General features: G+C 45.9%; 1 long non-coding RNA gene across 1 annotated transcript; it reads right to left on the reverse strand.

The window, feature by feature from the left end:
• Window positions 1–7,028: 7,028 nt before the first annotated feature.
• On the reverse strand, window positions 7,029–9,179 carry LOC128336418 (uncharacterized). The gene is made up of 3 exons (XR_008311962.1): window positions 9,078–9,179; window positions 7,633–7,697; window positions 7,029–7,187 (listed from the first exon to the last, which is right to left on the reverse strand). It is a non-coding gene; the product is annotated as an uncharacterized LOC128336418 (long non-coding RNA).
• Window positions 9,180–10,198: the final 1,019 nt, after the last annotated feature.

Genomic DNA, 10,198 nt, shown 5'->3' on the forward strand with positions numbered 1-10,198 from the left:
TGTGAAACACTCTACAGACATATATGCTATGCTATGGAATTTTCATTCTGGCTGCTGCTAAGCTATAAACCAAGAAGTCTTTATAATTAGTTGGTTCATCATTTGATTTAGATCATTAGAAGAATGTGCCTTGTTCTGCCAATATACAATGAAGCCGTCATTTCTGTCATCCATCTCTAACTCACCATATGACAATCAATATAATGTAGTGTGCCTGATTCTAAGCATGAAATGCCCTCTGGCAATAAATATCGGTCAAACGGGCCTCTCATTGAGATGGTGACTTCAATGGACACACCTCGGATTAAGACCAAAAATACTATGAAACCTGTTGGTGAATATTTTTTAAACCCTGGGCACAAAGTCACAGATCTTAAGAAGACAAGCTCACGGGGATGTTTGGAATATGAAACAGCAGAACGTATAGTAAAATATGTTTGTGTCTCTTTAAATAGGGATTATGGGTTTTATGCACATTAGAGACCCTTGGTCAGTAATTTCTCTCCTTTGCTACCTGGTATGTCTAAAACCACCAACATATTGTAAATATCTAGGAATATAGGAAGCTGCCTTCTACTGAGTCAGACCACTGGTCCATCTAGCTCAGTTTTGTCTTCACAGACTGGCAGCAGCTTCTCCAAGGTTGCAGGCAGGAGCCTCTCTCAGCCCTATCCTGGAGATGCTGCCAGGGAGGGAACTTGGCAGGGAGATGCTGCCAGGGAGGGAACTTTTTGCTGGTGAATTCAAGCAGGCAGGTGATCTTCCCAGAGCATCCCCATCCCTGAAGGGAATATAAGTGCTCACACACATGTAATCTCCTGTTCAAATGCAAACCAGGGTGGACCCTGCTTAGCAAAGGGGACAATTCATGCTTGCTACCAAAAGACCAACTCTCTTTAAAAGTATATGGTACGTTTCTCACTACCTGCCTGTAACTGACCATCCTTGCTTTCACCCTGTCTCTGAATAGTTGCCATATTCAAGCTTCCCAAATCCAGGTGGTCTAATTTGCATATTATGCAAATTATGTGACAGCTAATTTGCATTTTATTTTAAAAAAAAGTGACAGATTTGTCTCCTTTCCTGTTGAGTGGCTAAACTGGAAAGCACCCTGGGGTGGGGTAGGGCAAAGTTGAGCAGGCCTGGTCTAAAAGGTGCTGCCTTCCCCACTCACCGTTAACAGTTGATTTCCCCGTCACTGCAAAGTGGTACAATTTCCTTTCCCACTCATTAACATTAGGAACAGCTCTTAACAATCAGAATCTTGCTCTGATTTTAAACATGCCATCAGCGTGTGTGCAATAAGACCCATTGAAGGATTGATTGTGTAACATGTTAAGATGGAGTTGATGGCAATTGTGCCAAGGAGACCCCCGAGTGCTACCAGCGTGAAGGATGAGTCTGCCCAGGAAGCCCGAAAGCATGACATGATTGAGAGCACCATCGGATCTTCATTGCCTCTGAGCATGGAGATGATGAGCTCTCATGGCTTATTCATAGGCCTGTCCACCGCAACTTTGTCTAAACCTTTACGCCTATTTTCTTGCGCATTGCAACATCTTGTTCTTGGGAGTTAGAGCTTTCTGCTGTTTGACTGATCAATTGATTAAATGCCATCAAGTTGGTGTCGACTCTTAGCGACCACATGGATCGATGCTCTCCAGGATGATCTGTCTTCAACTTGGCCTTGAAAGTATCTAAGTGGTGCCTTCATGGTGGTCGTAATCGAGTCCATCCGCCTTGCTGCTGGTCGTCCTCTTCTTCTCTTTCCCTCCACTTTCCCCAGCATTATGGACTTCTCTAGGGAGCTGGGTCTTTGCATAATGTGTCCAAAGTATGATAGTTTGCGCCTGGTCATTTGTGCCTTGAGTGAAAATCCTGGATTGATTTGTTCTGTGATCCATTTGTTTGTTTTCCTGGCTGTCCATGGTTACAGACCATTTAAAAGAGATGGAGGACCTATTTGGGGGGTTATGACCAGTGTTAACACTAACAGAGATTCCCAGATCTTGTTGACTACGACTCCCAGAATCCCCAAGCAAAAGCCAGTGCAGCTGGGGATTCTGGGAGAGGTAGTCCACAACACCTGGGAATCCCTGTTAGAGGGACCACTCGTTCATATGGCCCCATTTTGAGCAGTGGCGTGCCACGGCCCTGGGAGTCGAAGTGCCAACACCAGAGAGAAGGGGAGAGAGGCGCTCTAACCCTTGGACCTTGGGGACCTGGCTTGTGGCCTCCAAAGTCGGGGGGCCCTCCGGGGGGCCTCCTGCTGCCACCCCACACCCGACCCACCGCTGCCCCGCTGTGCAGAACCACCAAAAGTTACCTTATTTTTAGCCGCCAGTGTGCCTGTCTGGCCCTGCAGTCCTTGAAAACTGTGAGGTGCTCCTGAAAAGCCTAATGTGACGTCTGTCTTAAAGTATTTTTCCCCCTTTCTCCTTTATTTTTCAACCAATTATATGAAATTTACTCCCGTTTTTGTACTGGGAGGCCTCGTATAATGCTGTAGCTTACTTAGCTTGTGCCTAAACCCAGCACAGATGACCCTGCTGCACTTACCACCGTTTAGCTGCTTGCTTTCCACACAATACACACCAGCCTGGCTTATGGGAACGCTGCCTGGAATCAGTAATTCCCCAATGTTGTAAATGGACACGTTAAAAAAATTGGCTTCGAGATGACCATTCCCGCCTAGGAGAAATGCAGCCAGCCCTGTGTGTGTTGGATCCCTTTCATTTCCATCCTGGCATGAAGGCGTAATAATATTTTACTAGGACCGGAGGGAAACATTCCCCTGAATACATCATTGTTTTGCAGAAGAGATACGTCAGAATGTCATGGTCTAAGGCTGGAAACGGACATAGGTCCACCCCCTCCGCTTCGTCCCCCCTCCCCAGCCAAGTTGATGGAAGTTTGAAAGAGGAATGGCTTACCCTTACTGTGTATATGTATTCCATTTTTGCTGGTGAATTCATATTTGCAGGGTTTTCTGCTTTTTCAAAAACTGGCGGAACTTGTTTAACTGGAGGTGACATCGAAGAAAAATATGTGCATGGACTGAAGATCTGAGAAGAGTAGCACAAAGAGGGCCTACACACACACACACACACACACACACACACACACACACACACACACACACACTTACTTTAGTCTGTCCCAGGTAGTGTGGTATCCACGCCTCTGGCACACATTGCACCAGTCAGCCAAGAGTGTCACTGAGAGCAGCCAGTTGAGAATAGGCACTTTTAGGAGCAGCGGAAGCTGCCTTACAGCTTTGTAAGTCGGACCTTGGGTCCATCTAGCTCAGTATGGTCTGCTCCACTGACGGGCAGCAGCTCTCCAAGGTTTCAGGCAGGATACTCTCCCAGCACTGCCTGAAGATGGTGCCAGGGAGGCACTTGATCTGGATCCTTCTGCATGCAAGCAGATGCTCTGCCATTGAGTTAGTATCTTACAGAAGCCAGTGCTCACACATGTAGTCTCCCATTCAAACACTAGCCAGGGAGAACCCTGCTTAGCAAAGGGGACCATTTGTGCTTGCTACCACAAGACCGGCTCTCCTCTCCTGCCCCTGGGTGCTTTCCGGATCAAACCCTACAATAGAGTCGCTACGGATCTGATAAGTGTGCTTCCGTACTTGTGACACTGCAGTCCCTGCTCTGGCAGCAAGGGGGCGTTCACATTTCCGACGCCTTCTTTCGGATTTTATCTTTGGGTTATCGTGCTGCAACGTTGCAAGTCCGTAGCAGAAAAATAGCTGTATTTCCCTATTGTAGGAGTTTGAGATTCTGGGGAGCGTTTTCCGTACGATCCTGCCAACCCGAAGCATTTTACCCCGTCGCATCGTGTAATCGGGAAAGCGCCCTGCTGCACAGAAAACATGGCTGCCCAGAATGCTTGCTGCTTTATACAAACAACTCTGTGCACTGTTGATTTGGAAGCAAAGAAAGATCGGCTCTATAGGCTGTTTCAATTGGCTAGAAAAGACTTTGCTTCACCTGGGGGGATACATTCTGAAAGCAGTGCCGTGCTAATATCCTTTTGCCGGATTAACCGGTTTTATTTGAATGAAATTAGCTATGTAGACGGTATCTGAAGGTATTAATATTTTATGTATTTTACGTTTTATGTATTTTATCTATTTTATGTATTTAGTCCTGTTGTTCCTTTTTCTTTTTGTATTTATGCTGGCCTTGGGCTGAAATAAACATATACATACATAACATCCTTTTGCGTTTATGGAAAGTGGCATTCTGGGCACCTTACAGAAAGACAATGAAAGCAAAATGTAGTCGCGGAACCAGGAGCGTAGGGAGGCTGCAGGCAGCCTGTGTGCGGTCACCATGGCCCCCTGGCCCCACCCCCACGTCTTACGTCAGACGTAGGGGCTCAGCTAGCCACGCCCCCCCAATCTGACATCAGATGCAGGGGCGTGGTCTCCCTTGCTGGAGCTTTTCTGAGCAGCTGAGAACCCTAGGTTTTTGTTTTGTTTTTTGTCTTACATTTCATATCCCGCTCTTCCTCCAAGGAGCCCAGAGCGGTGTACTACATACTTGAGTTTCTCCTCACAACAACCCTGTGAAGTAGGTTAGGCTGAGAGAGAAGTGACTGGCCCAGAGAGTCACCCAGCAAGTATCATGGCTGAATGGAGATTTGAACTCGGGTTTCCGCGGTCTTCGTCCAGCACACTGGCTCTCTTTGCTGGCTCTCTTTTTACAGTTGCAAGGCAGTAAAAAGGTGGAGGCATCTACCTTCAGCAATTCACTGGGGAAATGCCTGACTAACAAGCAGAAGGTAGCTGGTTCAAATCCCTGCTGCTACTATATCGGGCAGCAGCGATATAGGAAGATGCTGAAAGGCATCATCTCAGACTGCGCGGGAGGAGGCAATGGTCAACCCCTCCTGTATTCTACCAAAAGAAATCCACAGGGCTCTGTGGGAGCCAGGAGTTGAAATCGACTTGATGGCACACTTTACCTTTATTCACATTCTGCACATGCTGTTGGCATTTGAGATGTGGATTACTGTAATGTGTTAAAACAGGCTAGGTGTTTCTTTGTTCTGATTTTTAAAAATCTGTTTCATTTCATCTGGAGAAGTTTTTTTGTCTCATTACCCACTTGAAAGGCAATAAAGCAAAGATGTCCCATTCCAGCTGGACTGTGAAGGCACATCAAAATGCAACTAACAGTTTCATCTGGATATTATGTACTTTCAGTAAAGTACTGAATATTTCTCCTGAAATATAAAACTGAAGCTCTCCTCCAGCAAACCAGATATTGTAATAGAACTGTCCTGTTGAATGAAAACTAAAATATGGTTGCCCATCCTCCATAAAAGAATACTCTCAACCCAAATAGTTTGATTTAAGGCCATTTAAACCAAACAGTATAGTAAGCAAATGCCTTTTGGTATAAATGCTGTAATCTTTGTATGAACTGTGTTAAGTCAGATTATAAAATGGCAAATGGTGGGCAGTCAGGCAAATAATTTCTTTCCAGGAGAAAAGAAACAGCATGCTTTTATTAATTACTGGGGAAATCAGAAGTAGAATAGACGTAGCAGGTGGCCTCCTTTGATCATGATTCTGCTGTCTGCTCTGAATGTGTATGCTGCATAGAGGTATTATAAAGCATTGTTTTAAAATGATGCAATATAAATTAAAGAAGCGGTAAACAGCACCACCACAGCACTCGGTGAGAAGATGAGGAGAGCTGGTTTTCTGGTAGCAAGCGTGAATTATCCCCTTTGCTAAGCAGGATCTGCCCTGGTTTGCATCTGAATGGGTGAGCAGTGTGTGAGCAGTGTAAGATATTTCCCTTAGGGGCTGGGGTAATTGCTTTGGGGTTGGGGGGTGAAACTCAGTGGTACAGCAGAAGGTTCCAGGTTCCCTCCCTAGCATCTCCCAGTACGGCTGGAAGAGACTCCTGCCTGCCTGCAACCTTGGAGAAGCCGCTGCCAGTCTGTGTAGACAAAACTGAGCTAGATGGACCAATGATCTGACTTGGTGGAAGGCAGCTTCCTATGTTCCTAATCAAGGAGTGATGCAAGCAGTTCAGGGAATGAAACAGAATTGGAAGACCCTACATCCCAGATTCTGGACAACAGCATGCTGTCAGGACCCCCACAACAGGACAACTAGGGGAACCTAAGCCAGCATCTTCACTACTACCCCAGGACCCAGCCCTACCTTCATCCTCTGACTCGTGAGAGTCCCCTGGAGACCTGCCAGATTATTAGAGGCCCCCCAGCTCCACCAGAGCCAGTGCTTAGGGAATCAGGCAGGGCCTTTTAAAAGAGCTTTCCCCAGGAAAAGGGTGAGACCAGTTCAGTCTGCCTGGGCAGAAAACTGGCAATCTCCAGGCAACTACTGGAGCAACGCTCCTCTTATGATGCTATAACCAGCTCTCTTGTGTTCCTGCTTGGAGCTCTCCAATGTCCTGAACCCTTTCCCCCCAGATGTCAAAGGTCTATACCCTTCCCAGATCCAGAGGAGAAGGTGCTGGGGGAATTTTCACTCTTTGTTCCAGGTCGCACTCCAACCTTGCTACACCCCTGGCTCCAGTCAGGGTCTATCTAGCAGAATTTATTCCAACTCCAACACAAATTCAAATGAGAGATTTTACGCAGCATCCACATGATGTTTAAACACGTCATGTAATTTCTTAGTGCCATCAGCTGGTCATCTGCTGACAATTCATGTGAAAACTATCTTTTCAATACTAGTGTTATTCTGTCTCGGAAAAGACAAATACTTTGTATGTGTTTGCTCAGTGGTTTTGTTTGGCGGTCTTGTTTTTGCATCCTGGGCTCTGAAAGCAGTTCTAATGACTCCTGCCCACCCTTAAAATTTGTCCGGTAATTCATCTTTGATCTGTCTCTACAATTGATTGGGAACTTTGTTTCCACAGTGGTGGGCATGATGCTTGCATCAGCGATGCATCAGCGAAGCAGTCTAACGGGCTATTTTGTGGCTGTTTAGCATCCAGTGGGAAATCATTAGCTGCATCACAGCAATTGCACAATTCCTAATAGACAAACACAGCATTCTCCTTGCTTTTCCCCTTTAGCAGATGGACACTGAATCCTTCTGGAAGAGACGAGGATGAATCACGGTGGTGATGGGCATTGTTTGTTGGGGAAACATGTCCTCCTGATCATGATGTTGCATGATTGCTCACCGTCTTCAGGGATCCCACAAAGAAAAGCAAGAGACAGGAGAAAGATCAAGATAAGGAATCACTAAGACAGCAATCTTCGCTAGTTTTCAGGCAGGGCCCACTCTGGCAAAAAACCTTCCCTGTGAGAGCCATTTCCCACTATGATGAACTCTGCATTGTACTATGCTTTCCTCGGTGCTGGGGGGACCCTTAAGAAAGACAGAGCCCTCTTTTAAGAGCTGTAGGTGGAAAGCATTGGAATGGGCTACACTTCTCAGTATTTTTCTGCGCGTGCCTTCCAAGATGGTATAGGGCCTCAAGAGGGCTCCGTTTCCCTTAAAGGAGCCCCCACCCCAGCAGGGATATCAACATCCAAGATGCTCTAGAAGATATTCCCTACTTGCAAGAACCTCTAGTACGAGAAGATGAAGTTAGATCAGTCGACACTGACTTGACGGCACAACTTTACCTTTTACTGATGAAAGTAGCATGGCCATCTTCTTCTCTTTGACATTGATTCTATGCTTTGAGCACCTGTGAAAGGGCAGAAATTCAACAGGTACTGATTTTTTAGGGTTGTATGACCTTGGAGAAGCTGCTGCCAGTCTGTGAAGATAATGCTTAGCTAGGTAGGCCAATGGTCTGACTCAGTATATGGCAGCTTCCTATGTTCTTATGTTCCTACTTCTACAATAGGCATCCATGGCTTGTGTTGGGGTTCGCGTAGGTGGGTAGTTGCTGAGGATGGTCCTCAGAAAGGGCCAGTGTTGATCTGAGGCCACCTCTGTACCAGTGCTCCCTGTAATGGGGGTTCCCAGATGTTGTGGACTACAGCGCCTATAACTCCCAGCCAAAGGCCATTGCACCTAGGGCTGCTGGGAGTTGTAGTCAACATCTGGGGATCCCCATTACAAGGAGCGGCTCCCGGCGGTAAGCTCGCTTAATTCCTCCCTTTAAACGAGGTTAGCGGAGCGAGTGCTCTGCTAACCCTGCTTTTGTGATCGTGAATTGCCATGCAACTCTCCCTGCAAAGCCCTTCAGGCTCTCCATACTACTCATGAGGAGAGCCTTACTAACTGCAGTTGTCTGCTTTAAAACAGGTTTTAGAGGGTTGCTTTTGAAAGAAAGACATAACTACCCTTGGTGGTGCAGCAGGAAGATAACTCCAGAAAAACAACCGTGATTAATTTCATCTACCCAAGGAACGTTCTATATATTTTCATTCCTCCTTCCCTTGTTTTTAGAAGAGGCTTCTAGCAAGAGGTTTTTTAAAAATAAATGTTCTGTGCTTGTTAATTTACTTTTACTCTCAACAAAAAACCGAGCTCAGTGACTCATATCAGATGGTTGGTTTCACTGACCTTTTATACCGTTAATTTATGAGACATCTTTGCATGGCTTTTATAATATATTGTGTTGGGATTGGCTTTATTTATACTACACTATGTTTATACTATCCTATGTTTAAACTATGTTTAATTTTTATATATATATTTTGAATATTTGTACATTGTTTTGCAGAATTGTTTTGCAGAATTGCCTCTGAAGAAGAGCACTGACTCAAAACACATAAAGTAAAAGGTAAAGTTGTGCTGTCGGGTTGGTCTCGACTCCTGGTGACCACAGAACCCTGTGGTTGTTTGTGGTAGAATACAGGAGGGGTTGACCATTGCCTCCTCCCGCACAGTATGAGATGATGCCTTTCAGCATCTTCCTGTATCGCTGCTGTCCGATAGAGGTGTTTCCCATATTCTGGGGAAAATACCAGCGGGGATTCGAAACCGCAACCTCTGGCTTGCTTGTCACATCATTTCCCACTGCGCCATTAGGTGGCTTCCCAAAACACATAAGGCAATACTAAATCAATTTTATGAAAGCATGCCAATAAAAACATTTGAGTAAATCTACCAGCACCTGGGGAATTCTCTCCCTTCTCTTTTGCCTTCAATTTGTTGGTGCATAAAACCTGGCCAGGTCTCGCTAATCGTGCCATTCCTGCTTCCACCCTTCAGATTGGCCTGTGAAGTTGCTTGGGAACAGCCTATATTCTGTTATGACGATATCTATCATAACAACAACAGCAACAACGTTGATAATACAATTCAGCCAACCCAGGTCCTTGGGAAGGACTCAATGTCTGGATAAAACAAACCAGTCAATAACACCTGTCTGACTGGGTAAACAAGAAATAATATCGCCCCTCCAAAATGGCTCAGGGTGCTTTCACAACAAATAAAAACAATTAAAATCAATTTAACAGTTAAAATCAAAACTAATTCAATTAAACAATTAAAATCATTCAATAAGTCAAGCATTTCCCTACTGCACCACTTAAGGTGACTCCCCAAAGGGCACCCTGAGCTCCTTGAAATGGCGCTCTGGGACCGGTGCTCCCTGGGGACACCACTGTATCCCAACAGATACCAGGGGTGCAACGGGCTAGGCAGGATCAGGTAGAGAGGACGAGGAGGAAGGCCAGACTCTGGCCAGAAGGTTGTCCCTTTAAGGCTTCCATACTCCAGGCAGGGAGGCAGTACTAGCTGGGTTGCCTGAGGTCAGAAGTGTTTAAGGGCTCAGTCTACCTCTGATTGCTATGAGGGCAACGTCTCCCATGGAGCTGTCTGTGGTGCTGAAACATGGTGTAGTGTAGTATTTCATAGGAAGCTGTAGCCACTGAATGGCACAGCAGGGAAACGGCTTGACTAACAAGCCAGAAGTTGCCAGTTCAAATCCCCGCTGGGATAGTAATACAGTACATCTACAAGTAAGTTTACAAGCCACCTAATGGCACAGCGGGAAATGACTCACCTAGCAAGCATGAGGTTGCCGGTTCAAATTGCCGCTGGTATGTTTCTCAGACTATGGGAAACACCTACATCGAGCAGCAGCGATATAGGAAGATGCTGAAAGGCATCATCTCATACTGCGCAGAAGATGGCAATGGCAAACCCCTCCTATATTCTACCAAAGACAACCACAGGGCTCTGTGGTCGCCAGGAGTCGACACCGACTCGACAGCACACTTTACCTTTACA

The sequence above is a fragment of the Hemicordylus capensis genome, chromosome 13 (assembly GCF_027244095.1).
Source record: "Hemicordylus capensis ecotype Gifberg chromosome 13, rHemCap1.1.pri, whole genome shotgun sequence".
Lineage (NCBI taxonomy): Eukaryota > Metazoa > Chordata > Lepidosauria > Squamata > Cordylidae > Hemicordylus > Hemicordylus capensis.